Source organism: Coenobita brevimanus, chromosome 94 (assembly GCF_032717465.1).
Source record: "Coenobita brevimanus isolate Jiangsu-jjx chromosome 94, ASM3271746v2, whole genome shotgun sequence".
NCBI lineage: Eukaryota > Metazoa > Arthropoda > Malacostraca > Decapoda > Coenobitidae > Coenobita > Coenobita brevimanus.
The window spans coordinates 39,316,755-39,339,800 of record NC_137047.1 but is presented as its reverse complement, the minus strand read 5'-3'; positions in this window follow the sequence as shown (position 1 = coordinate 39,339,800).

The window sequence follows — 23,046 nt, the reverse complement described above, 5'->3', positions numbered from 1 at the left end:
ATATCCCTTCCTCTGTCCCCATAAGTATATATGACAAGGTAACTGGCATAACATCGCCATGATATTAAGTATTCATTTACATATTTATTTTCTTCCTATGTAGTCTGCTGATATAATTCATCAATTTTCGTTAGGAATAATTTTACTAGTCATTTTGCTTTGTTGACACAGATATTTGTTTAATTTATCTCTATATTTTGCCTCTTGTAATCCGTCAATAGTGTTTGGTCAAGTCTCATTTTGTCTAGTTATTTAACATACTGTGGGGCGATGAGGAACCAGTGTGTCATCTGTTGGCCAACCAATTCCGGGCCAATGACGCGCTGCTGCATCATTTGGTGGAGCAATTTCTCATGACTAAAATACTTGGCACAATAATTTGCTGAACACAGGCAACAAATCTTCAGTTCGTTGGAAACTCACCCCCAGTCCGGGAATAGGGTAGAAAAGTTACACGGGGTTGGCCCAGAATAATGTTAACTGTCTTATTTTTCACTAATTTCATCATCTGCTTTACTACTTTGTCTGATTATGTTTATTCTGTCTTCAGGTTTGCTACTGTGTGTGTGTGTGTGTGTGTGTGTGTGTGTGTGTGTGTGTGTGTGTGTGTGTGTGTACACCGAACCTGGCCAAATCCTTCACCAGAATGATGAAGCGCTCAAGGAAAAAGCATCGAAAATACAGGGACGAAAGGAAGGATCATTTGAGAAATTGTGACAGAGAGAGAGAGAGAGAGAGAGAGAGAGAGAGAGAGAATCATAATATAAGAAAAAAGGAAGAGAAAGAGACGGGACTAAAGTTTGAGGCGAAAGAAGAAAAGTGAATAAAAACAAAGATATGAAAGACGTAAAGGTCGGGGAAGGTTTGGCAGGGAGGGAGGGAAAGTGAAAGAAAGAGAATGATACATATAAAGGATAATAAAATACAAGAGGAATGAAAGGAGACAAAGTATAAGAAAAAGAAGAAGTAGAAAGGAAAATAGAATGATAAAAACAATTACCCCCCAAAAGAATAATATCGGTAACCAGATACACAAAAATTTGGAAAGTGTAACCCAATTAAAGATTTGTCGACAACATAGGAAACGATGAAAGTAATAATAAGAGGGAAACTAAAAAGAATCTTTATATATATATATATATATATATATATATATATATATATATATATATATATATATATATATATATATATATATAACAGCAGCAGCCGTTTTGAGTTTCCACTGCAGGACCGGCCTATCCCGACCAAAGTGAGGACTGATACAGTCTATTTATGTCTACCAAGTGGCTTAGGCTGTCTGGTAGAGATTGTATGTACGATGAGAAGTGCTTGTAAGTGTGACTGAAGTGTTGTAGTGGCTTTGGATGTGTGTGTAGTCTGTTAACCAAGTGTAATCAGCCCGCCCAAGCCGACTGGGTGCAAACATATGCGACACTGGTTCAACCACAGCACCCCTTATGTCCACCAAGCAGTACGTGTCCCTAAGAACGCTCCCAAAGATTATTTCCCTGACGGGGCACGAACCCTCGTTCTTCCATGTAACGAAAACAAACACTTTACCACAGAGGTACTGCCATATATATATATATATATATATATATATATATATATATATATATATATATATATATATATATATATATATATATATATATATATAACAGTGTGTGTATATGTATGCATTGTATACAGTTTCGTGTTGAGAACACGTGCACTTAAAATTACATATAATGTAATTCTAAATCTGGTCTTTCATTAAGGCGTCTCCATTAAACACCATTACTCGATGCTCATAAATTACTTTATAAACACAAATACGGATATTTATGAGAGAGAGAGAGAGAGAGAGAGAGAGAGAGAGAGATAGAGAGAGAGAGAGAGAGAGAGAGAGAGAGAGAGAGAGAGAGAGAGAGAACTACGCGCGCCCGCGTTTGTTGTGTGTGTGTGTGTGTGTGTGTTTTATATTTCATTTGATAGTATTTTGTGTGTGTGTGTGTGTGTGTGTGTGTGTGTGTGTGTGTGTGTGTGTGTGTGAGACAGACAGACAGACAGACAGAGACAGACAGACAGACATTACCAATAATATTACCAATAACCATGACGTCTCTTTTTACCCCTGTCACTGGCAGATATCATTCAACATTTGCTCCTTTGACAGAGTTTTTTTTTTTAAATCTGTCACCATAATGTTTCAACAATTAGATCATTTTTATCGTATCTTTTAAAAAGCTGAAATAACTCTTTTTTTCTAAACTCCTTCTACCTTAGGGAGATTTCTTGTTGTGAAGAGACTGAAGAATGATAAGTCTAAACTCTGCACAAAAGCCTATCAAGACATTAATTTATAGTACCAGAAATAAAGTAAAAATCCCTCACTGCTTTCAAGAAGTTTCTGGATTCTTGTAATTGAGTTATTTAATACTAAGAATGTTTCACGTAATGGTTTTATAGAGATTGCCAGCTCGTTAATAACAGAGATCGTCCATGTCCTTAAAAACTATAAGCCGTAATCGAAATACTCACATATGATGTATTTACTTATTTAATGTTTTCATCTCCAAGATATTTTGTCAAGTTTTCGAAGGACAATTTTGTAGAGGCGGGTGTAGAAGCATTCTCCATTAACTCCTTGGCAACCTGATGGCTCATCCTAGTATACTTCGTTTCAAGGAAGCAAGAATTTAAACCAAAAAAATCGTCATGGGATTGAAATAAAAAATTGTTTCAGCAACAGTACTAGTAGAGCCCACGGTGTCAACTGAATAAACCTGACTACCGTTAGTTATAATACGATATTACAGAACATGTTACCGTAAGAGGGTCAGTAGTATTATAGTTTTTTTTTTTTTTTTTTTTTCATTTTATTGAGGCGAAGATGTACTTGACAGGTTGGTGATGATAGGTTGAACGCAACATTGCTTCATAATCTCTTTACCCGTTAGCATTAATAATTGATAATTAGTGGTAGGTGGTGGCGACCATCATCCACTCACTTGATCTAGTGCTGCCTACTTCTTCCTTAGCCTTTATCATTCTTTTTCTGTGACCGCCCTCCTCTCTTCTATTTCTCCCATCTTTCCTGTCACTTCTAATTGCTTTTCTTTCCTTTACAGGTGGCTTTACACTAACTGACAAATGGTTTCCTGTAAGCCAAGAAACCATTTACAACGCTGGGCGGTAACCATATAACCAAACCATACGTGCTCCCTACGTGTCAACAAGTGGACTGGTGGAGGGTTAGTGCCCCTTCCCGTAAAACAAATAACTCAAAGTCAAATGGCCACTCCTTGCGGCATTATGGCCTCTGGCAATAGATAGATAGATGGATATATGTGAGGGGGAAATTTGTGTTAGTAAATGTTGTTCAGATACGTTTCATTCAGCCAATCATCACCAACCTATCAAGTGCATCTTCGCCTCAGTATAAATAAAAAAATAATAAAATAAAGTTGTATTATCTATCTCAGGCTAACTTTGTAGCTTTACATTAATGAAATTCATCTGGCATTACATGGATTAAACAACTAGTGACCGGGCGACCATATGATGGTTAATAAATGAAAGTGTTGAAGAAACTTAGGATGCTACAGTATTATTGGGCATGAATCGGTAACAGAATGTAAGAAGTTTGTTTTTTTCCTTTCAAATTTTTTTTGGATGTTTTATTAATAGTTCTTGCAATGGAAGAGACAGGGGAGGTGTTTAAGGAGGAAGCTAAAAGAGGATGTTTTCAGGCAGTAGCGCGGCGTTTAGAGGAAGATAGAAAATACGAAGGATGAGGAAAAGGAAGAAATGTTAAAGATAGAGTAAGAAAAATCAGTTAGACGGAAAATGGGGAAGAGAAGGAGAAAGGAGGGATTGCTGTTGCTGGTGCTGCAACCCTCGGCTCATTCTGGTAGTAAACCTAGTAAACTGCATGTAACCGGCCATTTCCACCTCTCCCTTCCACAGAATTTTTTGAGGGTACGAGAAAGGAATGTCTGTAATGTGATAGTGTGATGCATGATATGAGTAAGTGCGTTATAGTACTGGGGGCTTCATTGCAGTGTGGACATCCTGGATTGCTTGTGAGTTATGCCTTGTGCTGGTATTGTGGCAGGGATGTGATGGTAATCATATCATTGTCTGCCTAGGTGTCTCTGGGTAAGATAGTTTCAGAGGGGTGTATGTGTAGTGGGCCTTCGTGAATGATGCTGTTTGGTTGCAGGTTTTATATGGCTGTAGGTAGGTGTTTATGTATCTGGTTTTTGAAGTGTGGTTTAAAATGGAGGAGGGGGGATGTTGCTGGGATGCTGTTTTTAGATTTGGGTAGTTGTTCATTAGTTGTTTCTTAGTATAGGTGGATGATGCAGTTTGAAAGGTATTACTGGTCTCGGGAAGCAGCAATAAAAAGTGTATCTCTCGTTTTCACAGAATCTTAAAATGTAAATATTTTTCCTTCTTCAAGTAAGTGATCGGTGTTTGTGGTCTTGGTGCATCCTGTTATTATTCTCAAGGCATTTCTTTGTGTTTATTTAAGATTTGTTTGTTATTAAGGTTGGGGCATCACTTCGGTAAGCATGATTCGCAGCAATCCTAACAAACTATTTATAGACAATTTTTCCTGGTTTCACTTCGTTGTCGAAAAGCAGAGCCTTTGAGTGTCTCATGGTGTCGGTTTGCGAGATGCCTTTGGAGTGATATATGTATGATGAGAAAAGGTCCAAGCGAATTCCTAATTGTTTTGGATATCTTTGTATTGAGAAAAATTGATTACAAATGTAACCTTGAGGGTGCGTTTGGGACTGGTTGAATACAGTCACAAGACTTACTTGAAATATCTTGAAAATAAATTCTTTATTATAGTACTTCATTTTTTGTGGAAATTTCTTAAAATGATTTGATGCTATATGCTACCACCATTTTTGCGGAAGTTAAAAAAAAAAAGGCATTTGATACTCCATACTACCATCATTTTCTGTGGAAATTTCTTTAAATTATTTGAATGTAACATGGTACCATCATTTTTGCTGGCATTTCTAACACTGTCAAGTTGTCATTTGCTGCCTTGGTTTTTTGTGGAAACTTTTAATACTGACCACTTTTTTACTATCGACCATCATTTTTTTTTACAGGTCTACAATTGATCAAAAATGTTTGTTGCTACAATCAACTTTTGCTGTAGTTTAAATATTCATCAAACTCTAACTGGTTACATAATTTTTTGAAGCTTCCGTTATTGTCAAATTCTAACTTGCTATCAAAATTTTTGTGGAAATTTTTAATATTGGCCAAATTTTTTTTTTTTTTTTTTTTTTTTTTTCTCTATCATCATTTTTTTGTTGAAAATTCTAATACTGATCAAGTGAAGGCGTCCACGGGATGGAAAGCTGAATCGCGCCTGAAGTCAAAAGAGAAAGCACTATAATATGATTAAGGATCTGCAGGTATCCCTTTGGCCTTCAGGCGCAATTCAGCGTTCCACCCAGCGAATGTCTTCACATGATATCCGGCTGTGTGAAGAGGAAATTGGTTGCGTTATGTGGGGAGTCAGTCATTCTGGTTTGGCTGAGTCAATTTTGTAGTGAATATAGTTAACAACCTTGAGGCCCGACACTTGACGGTGCATAAAAATATAAATGCAGTAAAACATGTCCCTGAGGGCTCCACATGCATCAACACATGGGATGGCATGTTCTCGACTTGGCTGTGGTCGGTTGCCTATAAACTTTGTCATGAATCATTGCGTGCATCCAGCTGTCGAATGAATCAGTTATCTGGAAAATCGCAATATACTGGACATCATCGCGAATGTTAGACTTCCTATTTCCTGCCTGGGCATGGCAGTCTCCTTTCTGCCTCTTATGATGACAGGCGGCTCCTTTAACTTGTTATGCCATTTGTCACTAACTCCTTTAGTTTGCTAATTGTGCATCGAGGATTTATTGTTGGTGATATGCCCTGGAGCGAAGGCAATATAATTATGTGCGGAACTGAATGTTCTTCAGTGTATATAGAAGTGGTTGTTGATTATTACATTGTCATAAAATGGAATTTAGTTACTAGATGTAGTGAAGAGCGATATCATGAAATATTCGTAATATTGGCCAGAAGGTGCACGAAACTGAGGTGAAAAAGTGATATACAGCGAACCATACAGTTGCAATTGCTTGTTTTTGGAAACACACAGTGGAAGAGAAAGTGTGCTGAGAATTATATATTTATTAGGGCAATGCTGCAGCACGAAGGTGGAAGGAAGGAAAGTGTGTTCAATCCTTGTCGTGTTTGAGGCTCATTTATTGGAAATATGCAGCATTTTCTCAATCATTTCGACATTTTTCCGCATGAATAAAGTATTTGACAATAATAAAGTTGAATTTTACCTCACATGATTGCCAGGGAGCCTGTAAAGAGGAGCATTTGGACCATTATTATTATTATTATTATTTTTATTATTATTGTTATTATTATTTGTGTGTGTGTGTGTGTGTGTGTGTGTGTGTGTGTGTGTGTGTGTGTCAGCTAGATCAATTGCTATTTGGCCAGTGTGTACATGTTGCAGTACCTCGTGTGAGCATAAATTTGCATGAATATTGGTACTTTGTGTGTTATATTGGCGGTTGAGCTTGCACTGATGGCCTGGTGCCCTGGAGACCCACAGGTGAGCATGTTAAAACAGAATTTAGTGCTGCGTTGGATGTTTATTTAGAAGCTGATTTTGAGCACGTACAATTAAACAGGTGCAACAGGATCTCACTTCTATATGAGGTACCCCGGCCCTTGAAATGTTGGAGGTGTACTTTATTTTCACCAATGTCTACAGAGAGAGAGAGAGAGAGAGAGAGAGAGAGAGAGAGAGAGAGAGAGAGAAATGAATCAACGTATACGATGGAAAAAAGACAGTGAAAAAAGAAAAGACATATCGTCTCGTATCTGGAGCTCCATTTGTTTTGTTGACATGAGAGAGAGAGAGAGAGAAAAAGTACTAGTGACTGTAGGGTGCTTAAATAATACCTCTCTGTCTCTCTCCCTCTCTCTCTCTCTCTCTGCATCCAATCTTCTCTCCATGCATCTCTCCCTCCCTCCCTCCTTTCCTCCCTTCATCTCTCTTTTCCTCCTTACCTCCCTGCATATCTCCCTACCTCCTTCCCTCCCTTCAATCCACTCTCCTCCCTACAGTTCTCTCTCTCTCCTTTCCTTCTTGAATCTCGTCCTCCCTCCGTCTCTCCCTTTTTCTTTCCTCCTGTATCTTTTCCTGTCTCCCCCTTCCTACCTTCCTTGTCACTACTCCCTTGCCAGTCTTTCTACCTTCTTCCATCCTCCCCTTATTCTTTCCTCCTCCCCACGTCCCACCTTCTCAATTTCCTACATTCTTTCTTCTCTCTCTCTCTCTCTCTCTCTCCTTACCTCACTGTCTGTCTCTCCATCATATTGCTGTCACTTTCCACCCTATGCTATGACTGAATGGCTGCTGTGTGTGTGTGTGTGTGTGTGTGTGTGTGTGTGTGTGTGTGTGTGTGTGTGTGTGTGTGTGTGTGTGTTCCTTTCCCCCTCTGCTTTCTCCCATCCTCATCTACAGTATTACTCACTTCCTTCTTCCTTTCCTTCTTCTGTACGTCATAGCTAATTCTTTTACTTATGGAATGTCTCACTGTTTCCATTTCCATACTTCATTCTTTACTCATTCATTTCCAGTCCTCGTTTCCCATTCTTTCATTCCTCCTTTCCATCTCTCCTTCCATCGTCCTTTCACCCCTCTTTCCCACTCAACTCCTCATCCTTTTCTTTTTTTCTTATTATTTTTGGGCAAAGAAGAAGGAAACAAAGGCCGGGAACCCAAAAATCGTTCCCTCCAAGAAAAAACAAAAACTATACAACGGAAAGCCAAATTATAAGTGAAATCACTCCCCTTAGTTTACGTGCCAAGTAATGTTTGAAGGAGAGTACACGGGAGTACAGAGGAAGTATCCCACAGATAACAAAAGGCCTGTTTTTCATGACGATGTTAGTTGCTGGAAGAAAAAGGCTATTGCTACTAAAATCTAACTTGTCTGTAAGAGAAAACTGGTTACAGCGGCAGGAAAAATGTAGGGAAAAAAAAAACACCATGCTTGTTAGAAAGAACGAGCACTGAGATTTTATATGAGGAGTGAATAAGCAATATGTAGTATCTATTCTACAGATATGTAAATTAAAAATATAATTGCCTAACGTTCCCGTTATTAATAAAAAGTCTCACGGTTGTCAGGTTCACTTCAACATGGAAAAAAACATCAACACTGAGTTAGTAACCGCTTATAGACTCAAGATATTTGTCTGGGCAAAGTTTAAACGTATCAATAATTTTTGCACTAACTACTCTTGCTTTTGGCCCATTCCATTGTTCCACTAAGCAAAGATTAATGTGTGTTTTCTCTATATTAGTTTTATATCGCTTGCTTTTGAGTTTCATTCCATTATTTCTAGTTACAGTATCAGTCTGTATTTAAAAAAAAATATCATATCAAACATATTCAAATTTGTTAAGAATTTTACATACTTGTATCAGATCTCTCCGTCGTCACTTTTTCAGGAAAATCATTTTCTGTTCCTTTAGTGGCTCATCGCTGGGTAAACTTCGAAGGATGGGATAATTTATGTGGCGCTTCACTGCGCTCTCTCTAGCCTGTCTTCTTCCATATTACAATTCGAGGACCATTGATGCGCAGAGTATTTTAGGTGTTATCTAACTAATGACGAATAAAGCTTCACAATTACATCGGTTTGGCCATGTGGAGAGGATGGAGAGCGAGAGACTGACGAGGAGAGTGTATGTGAGCGAGATGGAGGGGAGAGGAGGAAGGGGGAGGCCAAGGATGAGGTGGAGGGATATGGAGTGGAGAGGTATATGAGAGAGGGGTGTGTAAACTGGGAGCAGGGTAGTGAAATGGCGGGGAACAGGGCGACATGGAGGCGATTTGTTTGAGGTCACCCCTTATGGGATTAAGGTGTTTGGCAATAGATAGAAACTAGTGCTCATGGGCCCTTCGGGCCCCTCGCACTTGCTCCTGCAGAGGGCTCTCGCGTTTATGTGCTGTTCTAGTGTAACGTTGTCACTTGGATTTTTTGCAGCTAACCAATTGATCGTGTTATTTGCAGCTTCGGGAATGGAACCCTACCTCTGGGCAAAAAATTCTACGTACATCCTATTCCGGGCTTCGGGAGCAGCGTGTTTTGATCAAAATGTGATCGCTCATTAAATATAGTAAAAGTTTTTCAATCGTGATGGGACCAAGTTTTTTCACATCAGCGAATTTTTTGCGATTTCTGTGCCAATTTTGGTGCGATTTGAATGTGTAGTTTCGGCTGCCGAAAATACACACATACAGAGACAGACACACGCCTACTGCTACAGTATATTAGATACGAAATATCGGGCGTATTATGATCAGAGTTCCCTGTGATGAAGCCAAGCATGTTGTTTGCATTGTCACTGACTGTTATACACTGTTTTGAGATTTTGCGGTTGTTAGTGATATAAACTTCTAAATCCTTCTCGTCCTTAACTTCGTCACTGGGGTATCAAACAAGCCGGATTCATATATAATGTTTTTCTTCTTTTTCTTCTTCAAAATGCATTACCTTACATTAATTGACATAACATTTTATCTGTCAACTTTCTTGTAATATTGCTTTCTCCTTTCTTAGTATCTGTTTTCCCTCTTTTCCCATTTTCCTTCCTCCCTCTCCTTTTCGCTCCTCTCCTCACCTCTTCGCTTCTCGAACGTGTGGTATTATCTTATTTTTTTTCTCGTCAAAGGGATGCACTTTGGCCAGAAAAAAAATATGAAAACTGTAATGCTAGGTGAAATTAGGCTCGACTTCTCGTTCCTATTTCACCCAACGTGGAGCGGGGTCCTCTTTTCGAGACCGGAGCTAGTGCAATAAAGAGAGGCAGGACACAAAAACTCTCGGCAACAACCTTTACACGTATATTACCACAGTCAGACACAGGACAAATCAGCAGATATTACAACACAATATAGAGCAATATAAAACCTTATCTAGGATATGTGCATCTCGCAGGATACTTGCTTTTCTGATACTAATGACAACACAACAATCCTAGTGTATCAGGAGTGCAGTAAATATAGGTGCGCGCGGGGTTAGAACGGCTAGGAGAAAGTTATGATAATACTGGAAGGCGGCAGATATTAGCCGTGAAGTTTATATGGTTTCCACTAGCCAAGATACTTTGGTAAATAGCTCTGGTCCTTGATTTACACTTACTTGAGATTTAGGAGCGAAAGCGAATAGTAAATAAGATTTTATGGGTAGCGTGGGGAAGGAGAGAATACTGTTAATATTTCCTCTCACGATATTCCTTCGCCGTAATGGGAGTATGACTTTGTAGGCACAGGCTATTAATTATATAACAGAGATGTCCTCACGGGTATAGTCCATAGATCTCGGTTCACAGCGTGGGAAGGATAGAATACTATTAATACTTCTTTTCACAATATTCCTTCACAGCTAGTCAATAGATCTCGTTTCACAGCGTGGGGAAAGATAGAATACTATTAACACTTCCTTTCACAATATTCCTTCACAGCAATGGGGGTATGTCTTTAAAGGCATATGCTTATTAATTATATAACAGGGATGGCACTCGCACGTATAGTCATTCAGATCTTAGTCCACGTTCTCGCCCTTTAACTTCTCACTGTGATCTGATTTACCCCGATATGCACTACATGAATTCACTGCACAACACTTACTCTAGGGGAGAGTCACACTTAACCAAAATCACTCATGTTACATTATCACTCGTATTCATCAGGGAGATGGACAGGGACATGACATCGGTGATCCGGCTGAGCTAGGGGCACCGTCAATGCGGGGCGTGCCGAGAGGGCACGGGGCGGCTCGCAAGGGCTTCCTCTCGTGTCCTGGGCTCCCTGTGGCTCCCGGACTTGGCTCCGGCGTGTGGCCCTCGGAACTGGGGCCGAATAGCTCCAGGAACCTCTGTGACAGGTCCCGGCGTCGTGGGGGCGTGGAGAGGTCTCGCCCGGGTGTTCTGAGGAAAACCGAGAGAGACGGTGGGCTGCGGTCTCCAACGTCTAGGGGCGCCGTCAGGGGAGGACTACGGCAGCGACTTTCACTGGGGTCCGTCAGGTGCGTCTGCTCTAGAGCCAGGCGTAGAGAACAGAGACCAGGGGAGGCTGGGAGGCCTGCCCGGGATACTCTGGGACAGAGAGCCTGGACTTCAGTCTCCGGCCGTGGGGACGTCCCTCTCCTTTGCACGCCCTCGGAGCGACCATAGATCGTCTCACGAGGCTGGGAGCGACCATAGATCGTCTCACGAGGCTGGGAGCGACCATAGATCGTCTCTACCTGGACACTGTGGGAGCGACCATTGATCGTCTCTACCTAAGCACTGTGGGAGCGACCATTGATCGTCTCTACCTAGACACTGTGGGAGCGACCATTGATCGTCTCTACCTGAGCACTGTGGGAGCGACCATTGATCATCTATACCTGGGCACTGTGGGAGCGACCATTGATCGTCTCTACCTGAGCACTGTGGGAGCGACCATTGATCGTCTCTACCTGAACACTGTGGGAGCGACCATTGATCGTCTCTACCTGAGCACTGTGGGAGCGACCATTGATCGTCTCTACCTGAGCACTGTGGGAGCGACCACTGATCGTCTCTACCTGGACACTGTGGGAGCGACCATTGATCGTCTCTACCTGAGCACTGGGGGAGCGACCATTGATTGTCTCTACCTGGACACTGTGGGAGCGACCATTGATCATCTCTACCTGAGCACTGGGGGAGCGACCATTGATCGTCTCTACCTGAACACTGTGGGAGCGACCATTGATCGTCTCTACCTGAACACTTTGGGAGCGATCATTGATCGTCTCTACCAGAACACTTTGGGAGCGACCATGGATCGTCTCTACCTGAACACTGTGGGAGCGACTATGGATCGTCTCTACCGAAACACTTTGGGAGCGACCATAGATCGTCTCTACCAGAGGGGCGCCATCCGGAGTTTGAGTTCTAACTTCACCCCTAGCTAGCTCAGCAATTCCGCCACGCGAAGGTAGTGTCCTTCTCCTACGGTGGCGGCGGCGTGGTGGCTGCATGTCACAGGGGCGCACGGCCCGGGCTGACATGCGTCGCTGTTGCCCGGAGTGGTGGTGGCTGGTGGCGGCTACCCCGTGGGGTCCGTGTGGGGGTGTCGGCATATTTGCGGGCAAACTATGTTGTTCTTGGTTTGCCCTGTCGTCGGGGATACTATGGTATTCTTCGGGGGCACTGTTCAAGCCACGCATTTTAAAAACATTTTTCTACATTAAACTTCATATGCCATTTTTTACTCCGAGAGAGAGAGAGAGAGAGAGAGAGAGAGAGAAGAGAGAGAGAGAGAGAGAGAGAGAGAGAGAGAGAGAGAGAGAGAGATTTTCAAACCAAGCTATGGAGATAATAACACTAAAACCAAAAAATTGGTATAGTAAATAACTAACCATATGATTTATACACTGAAAGAAAGGGACGAAAGAGGGATGTGTGGACCACTTGTGAGCAAGATCTTTGGTATATTCCACGGGACTGTGATCTGGGTGTGAGATGGAAAAACTTGACTGAACAACTCTTTTAACATGCCGCCAAGCTCTAGATCACGGAGAGTGAACGTGAAAATGCTGAAGAATACCATGCCAACCTAAGACTGTTTGAGGTTATACGAAGACTTAACATCACTGAGAATAGCTTGGAGGTTGTCAGCCGTGCGGTCTGTGCTATTCGCTGCTGCCGCCCCCTGCACCTTCCCCTCACTGTCACATAGGCGGCCATCCCTCACCAATCACTTGTTTGACGAGCAGCGAATCTCGTATGGACATAGAATTCCTTTACTATGGCAGCTTGGGAGGTATAAATAGCAGTGAATGATGTAAACGTGTAACTGGCAAACCACGATGTTAGCATGTTTGTAAAAGGTGTCTGCAGCGGATGGCGGATATTACTGAAATATTTTTCCTGACATGGTGCTGAAAATGCAGGATGAGAATGGAATACGTGGCACACACACACACACACACACACACACACACACACAGCGAAAGAGAAATATATAATAGGTGCCCATTAAACCTATTTTCTGTCGAACCCCAGTTTTCTATCTAACAAAATTTTGGCCAAACTTCGTTGACTAAAAATCTGCTGGGCCAGATGAGGTGAAGCCAGAATTGTAGGTTACATATAATTATTACATAGCTAAACATAGCTAAACATGTATACTGAAACTAGTTCAGTGTTATAACTGGGTATTACAAACAGGAAATATACCAAGGGACTGGATACTAGCTAACATCAAAATTAGTCCAAAACTCAACACCAGCAGAAGGCCAAGAGCTTTAACTAATTCTCCGTACACAATGTTCACGCCGGTTATAGAGGTAAAATATAAAGCCCCATGAAGAGATGCGGTGAAATTCAAGATATAAACAGACACAAGAGTAAAGGACAATATATTTATTTTGAATCTATTTATTTATATAAAAGAGCGGCGTTGTTTGTTTGTTTGGCCTTCAGTCACGCCCAAACCAAGGGCCAGAGACCCCCAGACCTATATAGATTCTGAATCAGGGCAACCCAAGGATGGTTTTAGGGGGGTCAAAATTCAGATCTGCGTCATACAAGGACACTGGTAGAATGTTCGCCTTTTTGACCCGGACAGTGTCGGGTACCCCTGCAACTCAATTTTTGGCATGGAGACTCACACGACCTCCAGTTCGGACATAGGCTATGTGTGGTTGACCTCCGAGGTCGTTTGAAGTCACCAGTTGGAGGTCATTTGAGGTCACCAGTAATACAAGCTCGAACGAATGGACTCAGAAGCCAAATTTTTAGCATGGAGACTCACGTGACCTCCAGTTCGGACATATATGAGGTCACCGGTCAGAGGTCACTTGAAGCCACCAGTAATAGTAAGCAAGTGCACACAAAGACTGTGCGTTCGTCTGCGAAAGCTGAAATAGAAAGTTCCTGGACCTCTTATAATCCCTCTTCAAAAACATAAGAGGTACTTGGTCTTTCTGGAGAAGAAAGATTGAGCTAGAACAAATAGGATTGGAGTGTTCTCCTTTTTGGCCTGGCAACGCCGGGTACCCCTGTTAGTTAGGGTATACAAACGCTTATGAAAAAAGTCACTCATGGCTATGCTTCCCAGCCTTCACTGAAGCCTTTAGGCTCAATAAAAAGAGAAAAGATGATACTCATACTAAAAAGCTATAAAATAAATCCCAAGATAATAGATGTAATCAGCTAAATACATCAGAATGACAAAACATACATAGAGGTTATGCCAAATATCAATGCCGGTTCTAGACTCCTCCAATTGGAGGGGCAGCTACACATATTGATGGGGCACACAGGCGTAGCCAGGTGGGCCATTTCTCTTTTCCTCCACTTCTCCCTTTCTCCCTTCCTCCATCCCTTCATCTCTTCCTGTTCCTTCACTCCTCCCTTCCTCTGTCTCAGATTAGTGATATATCAGTAAGCTAAATTAATACATGCAAAAACAAATAATGCATTTTAAGTGCTATAAGAAATTGCTAACATAATTTTGATATATACAAAATCCTGTACATTGTAGAAGGCAAACGTGCAAAACTCAGGTGAAATAATTATGATAATGATATTTCTCCCTTCTTTCTATGATTGATTCACTTCAAGATGAACATGAACTAATAATCTCAACCATAGCAAGTAAATAGTGTTCACATTTTAAATGCTGTGAAAAGGAAGACCTTATTTTTTTTTTTTTACTGTTTTAACAAAAATAAACCACTTCCATTACAGCAATATAACACTTAAGTTGATAAAATAATAAAGCACTAGCAAACAACATCAAGGCAGATTACAAGCAAGGAAAATATAAAGACGTTTTTTTTGTTTTATTGATTTTACAAATTAAGCACTAATATAGTAAACTTAAGGCATAACACAACATTCCGTTTCTCATTAAATTAGGCAAATAACATAAAGGCAGAAATTGATGTCGCAGAACTTTAGATTCAATTACTTTACAGCACTAACCGTCTTTATATCAGGAAATGTTTTTCCCATAAAATAAGGCAAACATCAAACCAGAAACTTCTGCCATAGAACTTAAAATCTAAGCTTATAGCACCAACCGTCTGCACTTTTTTGCAAAGCATCTTACAAATTCATTCATATTTAGACTTTTAGTTATTGTTTTTTCATGGGCCAAGATCACCAAATTTTTCTTTCTGTCATGTAGCATACCGCATCGCAAAGGAGTCAGCACTCGTGACAGCGTGGAGAATGAGCTCTTACGTGATGCTGATGACACTCCAATAACTAGCGCTGTGGCATACAGTACACCTTATGCAGTTCAGGAAATGCTTGTTTGTACTCTTGCAAATATTTACATATGGTAGATATGGTAGCATCACTACCGCTGGAAAATTTCTTAAGTAACATAGGTTTTGCAACATGTATTTCGTTTCTCAAACTCATATAATCAGATTCTTTGTTATTATCGGCAAGTCTTTGCAAATGACCTAGAGAGCTGAAATCCAGACATGAACTTGACTTAGGCACTAAGCAGGACATAGCTATCATAATAGCCAGGTTATTCATAGGAAATCTGTTTTCCATTATTTTCAGCTATTGCTCTGCCTAGGATGTTGAGAAATTAACTCTTAAGAGACTGACAAGGAGTGATGGTGGGATTATCAGAATCCTTATGCCCAACAGTGGAGAGCACAATGCTTTCAGCTAGTTGTTTACTCATGGTTCTCTTCCTCTTTGAAGGAGAGTTACATATAGAAGCCTCAGAATCATCAAACCAAGAATCATCTTCTCGCAGACCTTTCAGCGTTTGTAAGCTGGCATCAATAACTTCCCTAGCACTGCACATATCAACGTACTGAGCCTGCAGCAAGGAACTGGCTGGTTTCAGAGAACCAAGTACTCGATAAAGAAAATGACCAGTTGCAAAAAAAAATCTGTCTCTTTAGCTGTACCTGAAGGCCTGATGCTTCTGTACATACGTTCATTGTTTCTTCTTCATCCTCAGAAACCTCAGACAGAATGTTGAGGATAGCATCCTTATTTTCTACTATGCACTTTTTCACATCATAATGATTAATTTTATTTCTAGGAGCCTTTTTAGCGATGAAGTACGATAATTATCATACTGTTAGTACATTTACAGTGAGAACGATGACAGTGGTCTGCAGCACATTTCATATATTGATAATTTGCATTTGGAGGGGAAATCGAAAAATTTGGTGGGGCATTGCCCCCCATGCCCCCCTCTAAAACCGGCCCTGCCAAATATTATTGGAGAAATGGATATCAGAAGTGGATTAAGACAGGGTTTTACGGGATCGACCACCTTGTTTCATATGATAACCCACCTAATACAACATATATAGGCTACATACCGTAAATATACATACAGTACATATACTGGTGTATATATATATATATATATATATATATATATATATATATATATATATATATATAAAATGGGCCAAATTGATATGAAACATGTATTGGACCAATAAATAAATTTTTTTTTTTTTCAACATTGGGTTGAGATAGGAAATATAATGTCGGCCCAATCTATGTATTGCTGATGAAGCCAATACCAGAATCAAACAGTTAACTACTGAGTGATATAATTAAACACCATCCATCACAGATCATTTTGATATTTGGCTACTGGGAATATATTTTATAAAATATCCAAATTTCGGTACAGGTGGGCAACTGTCATGCTGTAACTGTCATGCAACTGGCATGCTGTAAAACAAATATTATAATTTTGATAAAGTTTTTATGGAACTGAACAAATCTTTCCAGCTTACTAGAAGATCATATATGATAATACTAAAGGGGCATTGGTACACACTCACAATATACATAACTGGGTCTATAAAACTGTCAGAGTTGCATTGCTGTATAAAGAGGTCGTCCGTGGCTTGGTGGATGGATGCACTTATGATGCGAGGGGAACTGGGTCTGAGTCCCACACCGAACAGTTAATTTCAGTTGCTACATTTCAGACACTTCATTACTTGGCGATAGTGCTGGACTTGAGGCGAGATTGAGCTGACAACATAATGTATGTCTGTAGATACATGTAACCTGAGCGAGATCAATGTTGCACCGACTTTACTATTTCTGGAAGAGCTGTCAGATTCGGGAACTTTACGCTGGCACTCAAAAAGGACAAGGGTTCGAATCCCGAAAGTTTTTGTTTGTTTGTTTAATAAAGGAATGAAAAGCAACACGTCCACAAAGCCATTCCCTCTAAGGAATAAGAAGTCAATTTCAAGATCCATTCGTTTCAAGATGTCTAAACACATTGCCTTTTTGTAATTTAGTTCAGTTACTTACACCCAAACAAGACACGATTAAGACTTGTTTCACTGACCCATTATAAATCCCGAATTGGGTCCATACATCCCAGGGTGAAAGTGGATAACGTATATATGTTGAACCGATATTCCCAACCAGATTATACATCACTGGTCCAAAATATTAGAAAGGGTGGTCAGGTTAACCTTATTAGATATGTCAGACTTTGGTTTAGACTATACTGACTGAGAAGCAACAGCAGTCGGAGAGTAGGAAGTAGTTGTGGGAATATCAGTAAGAGTTGGAATGTAGTAGTTGTGGGGATATCAGTGAGAGCTGGAACGTACAGGAGGCGCAGACGAGGAGGCAGAACGAGTGACAAGAGAGCTGATGCAACTCCCTAACCTTCTTCCTAAATGCGTAAAAGGATATGCCCTCCGTTGTTTTTGCTGTGGAGATATCTTTCTCCTCCTTCGGCCTGGAACAACCCTTTGATGAACTGAAGTGAGCACCCTCACAATGAATGCGACATTCAGTCACGGACGTACACCCTCTCAAAAATTTTTCGGCACCCCTTGCTCTGATACCCTTCGCAACGATCACTGTTACAGACGGCGAGAATTCGTGGTGTGGTTGGTACGCTGTACCTCTCTCCCTCTCCCACTGGATATCATCATTAGCGGACAAACTAACACACACCAGCAACACAGGGCCAGGGATACCAACCACGCACAGTAATTCAGGAGTTGTTTCAGAATGCCTCGTGGGGTGTGGCATAATGTATCGTGCTGTAAGGGTGCCGAATATTTTTTTATAGCCTGTACAATGGTCAGCAGAATGACCGACAGTTGCATACTTGCCAACTACCAAGCTAGAACCCCGACAAGACTTGTCAGTGTGTCCATAAATTTGGCATTTCTATTATCTAAGAGGGTTAGAGATATACGGACGTCCATTAAGACATACATAACCAACTTTGACTCTGGAAGGGAGTGTACCTTTGCCAAAGTCAAGACAGTTGTCGCGGTCTTCTTCCTCGCGTCTCCCTTGAATTGGGTTATGAACCTGGTATCAGTGACATCCTGCACAGCAAGTTCACGTACGAAATCGTCCTCTTCCTTGCATGGAATCCATGGAGTGAGGGATCCTGGGCTCAGCATCGTAACAGTGAAGCATGCATAGCTCTAGTAATTCTTTAACCTGAGCAGAACTTACTGTTTTGATAAGGCTTCCACAAACAAGTTTTTTTTTTTTTACCTGTTCAACTTCACCATTTGTTTTTCCTTACTCATTTCTTTTTCCTTCCTCCGTTCTGTTATAAAAAAAAAAAAAAAAAACAGCCATCAATTACTTTCTTGATCTAGGGGGGGGTCATTCAGTCCGTGTAACAGTCTTGAGGTCGTCAGAGCCACCTCCCTCCCTAAGTATGGGAGAAGCAGGAGGGGAGTGGACATAGTAACCCACCCCCCTCTCGGGGGAAGTGGAAAGAAAGAGAAAAGCGAGCAAGGGAAAGTGACCCAGGACAGAATAGCTAAGGCTGAGATTATCTTCTTAACCCACTCCAGGGAGGCCCGACCATGTGCTTACGCACCCAGAGCAATCAGTGGGTGGGGACCCTCCGTGGGCAGGAGGCAAAGACAATTCCGATACAAAGGTAAAGAAATCTACCGTACCAGACACAGGGAAGGAAGGAAAACCAGGAGGTAAAAAAAAAAGAAAAAAAAAGTACTGGTGGGGTAACCCTAAAAAGTTAAGTGGAGAGAGCAAAGGAGCACACGGCCACATTCTCCGCGACCATGTATAGAAGTCCTACATAATCCCATACTGTTCAGGTACTAAAAATAATTATTTCATGTAAGGAACGACTTGTAGGTACTGAATTATTGAAATATTATTTTATAAGACTATAAACCCAAACAGGCTTTATTATCATATATGACATAACCTAACCATATCCAAACATAAATGGTTAAAACACCTCGATCAACAGAAAACCAGCGACTGCAACTATGTAATGCCTCTCTACACACCTGCACTCATCACCTGCTGACTATCAGACAAGGCACATGTATCAAAATAGGAGATATCAATATATCAGAGAACAAGAAGCGATGCAAGGCACAGCAAACCCGTCCCCAGCAGTCATTTAAGTACTTACGTATAATCACAACGGGATATCTAGTCAAATATGTCACATATCAGATTTGGAGTAAATCGGTTGAAAATTGACGATTTAACCCCATTTGAAATTTCAGGCACAACCCGCCTGACACTGACCCCCCTACGGCTAACGGGGGGAGGGGTCCCCCCCCCCGATGTAATGATGCATGTTATGGGATGCAGATTTGAAAGATGTACCTTTAGGTTATGGTTTCATGTCAATATGACGAATGCCTCCTAGTAAGTCCCATTCTCCACCCTCTCCACATGGCCAAAGCATCTCAAGTGCTTCTCTTGACATTTTCGATCACATCCACATCAACACCACAACGTTCGAAGAGAGGGTCTGTATTTTTATACAGGAAAAATCATCAGATAAATTACCAATATGCCGAAAATCGAACCCGGGACTCACAGGTAAGAGCCCAACAGCGTACCATTACACCACGACCAAGTAATTATTCTCTGATGTTGTCACAATCTTGTAACCAACGTCCCTCCGCCCCCACTGTGGGCATCAAGAGGATGAGTTAACCCCCTGGCACTCGGGCAAGTAGATGCTTTTAATCTATCCCAAGCACTTACGGCAAGTCAGAATGAAGAGAGAACCTGTATTTTTACACAGGAAAAATCATCAGAGAAATTACCAATATGCCAAGAATCGAACACGGGACTCACAGATGAAAGCTTGGTCGTGGTGTAGTGGTAAGCTGCCTGGCTCTCATCTGTGAGTCCCGGGTTCGATTCTCGGCTTATTGGTAATTACTCTGATGATTTTTCCTGTGTAAAAATACAGGTTCTCTCTTCATTCTGACTTGCCGTAAGTGCTTGGAATAGATTAAAAGCATCTACTTGCCCGAGTGCCAGGGGGTTAACTCACCCTCTTCAGGCCCACAGTGGGGGCGGAGGGACGTTGGTTACAAGATTGTGACAACGTGCGGGAACTTTTACCTGGTCGTGGTGTAGTGGTACGCTGCCTAGCTCTCACCTGTGAGTCCTGGGTTCGATTCTCGGCATATTGGTAATTTGTCTGACCACAACGTTCATTCCTCATTTGTTCGTCTGTTTTTCCATGTAATTCCACATCCACACCACCATTACAACACTCCTTTACTTCCTCAGTTGTTTCTCTATCTACGAAATTCCATATCCACTTCAATACCACACCACTCCATTGCCTCTAAATTTTGTCTGTCTGTCTGTCTCCTCACGTAAGTCCACATCCACATCAACACCACAACGCTCCCTCACTTCCCCAGTTGTCTGTCTGTCTCATACATCATGTTCTCTCATAGATTCATGTCCTCTTTTAAACTTACGTTCTCTCCAGCTTATACTCACTCACTTGCTTACGAATTTTTTAAGGCTTTCATTTTCTTGGGTTCCATGAAGCTTACGCTCTGTGTTAACTTCATGTTTTCTCTTAATGCCCCGTTTTCTTTCATTCGCCCGATTGAGTTGCCGGTTAGGCGTTATGTTCAATATTCCTAAAAGACATTCGAAAAACAAGCAAATTTGTGATGACGTCACATTTGACGTGTTCAACGCAATGGTGTTCAGTGTAGGCCGTGCTGTTAAGTAGAAGGTTGTAGACGGCTTCTCCGGGACATTTTTCTTCATTAAAGGTAAATAATATGTGCAAAAAATCGTAGTATCTTAATTTAGTCTTGGTTAAAACGCACGGGAGCCAGTGTGGGTTAATTTAAGCCAGAATGATAAGTGTAATGTGAGTTAGTTTAAACTGGAGCCGTGCTGTGCAGGAAGGAGTGCTGATTACTTTTCTGGGATATTTTTCTTCATTAAAGTATATGTTAAGAAAATCGCGATACATCATCTTATAACAGTCTGATAAGCAAGTGAGTAAACATGGATGGACTTAAGCCAGGATGAGAGGTGTCTTAATGGGTTTGTGTTTTTCGAAATATAAACTGACAGAGAAGCTTGTAGTTGGGTGTGGTTGTTTGGTAGCTTCATAGTGGTTAATCTAGGGGGCGTTGGAAATTTCGTGGCAGTTCTAACTTAGCGACCTATTCTGAAAACTATCACTGCCTATCGTAGTCTGTCGAAGGCCAAGGATACAGAGCAGAGTCAATTATTCTGCCCTACCCTAGTTAGCTAGCGCGGGTGGTGGTCTGTGTGCCTGGTAGAATGTGGTAATGTTGCTGTTATTACTATGATTACTATGGATTACTGTTGATAGTACCGTTATTACTGTTGCTGTTGTTACTGCTGTTCTATTATTGGTACAGTATTATGATAACGATTCTCTGGTAAACATACGTTTTACCTTAAGCAGTAGGAGCACCATGCCAAATCACTTTTTTTTTTTTTTTCGAGTTGGTTGATGGAAGTTTCACATGAAATTTCTTCCTTGTTTTTAGTCATGTTCACTCTGCTATTATCAACTGTTTCTCAAGCGTAATGATGGACACTTGCCCCAACAGACGTCCCGGTCGCCTTTTCGTACCTCTTATTACCTTACCTTTTAACCTTATATAAAACCTAACCAGACCTAACCTAACAATTTATCCTAAGGGCCCGTACAAACTTGCCTCCGAACATGTGATCGACAAGACTAAACGAAGCACCGGGTTAGAGCTGCTTCAGTATTCGAGTGAGAACGTTGGACTTACCCCTGAGTATCGTTTCCTCTTGACAGTCACATGTTCGGGGGCAAGTGTGTCAGTGCCCTTACATGTACTATCAACCAAAATTCGAATATGTATTTTTCAGTCCGCCATCACAAGCGTCGATGAGGCATAAGGAATTTGATAAAGGGGGAAAACGCCAACAGAAAACAATTATCACCATGAAAATAATCAGAAAATACAGAAAACAAACTGGAATAATAGGAATTTAATTGGAAACGTCCTTCTGCTGCTTAATGTAAAACGTTTCTTTATCCCATTCTCCTACTGGTATTACGTTTATGATTTTTATTACTGTTATTACTTATATTACTATTACAACTGTTACTCGTTACAGTTACAACAATTACTCATACTATTAGTGTTGCAGTACTAAAAATATTCATTACTATTATTGCTCTTGATACTAGTGATGTAATTGCTTTAAATATTTCTGCCTCTATTATGTATTCCGTTGCTTATTTCATGTTCTTTTTCAGATACGTTTTGACCAGGATAAATAAGGAAGTGAGAACAAGACGAGACAACAGGACAGAAGACAAAGACAGGAGGAGATGGGACAAGAAAACAGCTGCTGCAATACCACCGCTGTCAAAATCACCACCACCGCCACCACTAACCACCGCCACCACTAACCGCCACCACCACCACTAACCACCGCCACCACCACCAATAACCACCGCCACCACCACCAATAACCACCGCCACCACCACTATCACCACGACCATCACAACTACCACAACCATCATCACCACCACCACCACCACCACCACCACAAACCACCACCACAAACCACCACCATCGCCACCACCACCATCGCCACCACCACCACAAACCACCACCACCACCACCACCAACACCCTCACCAC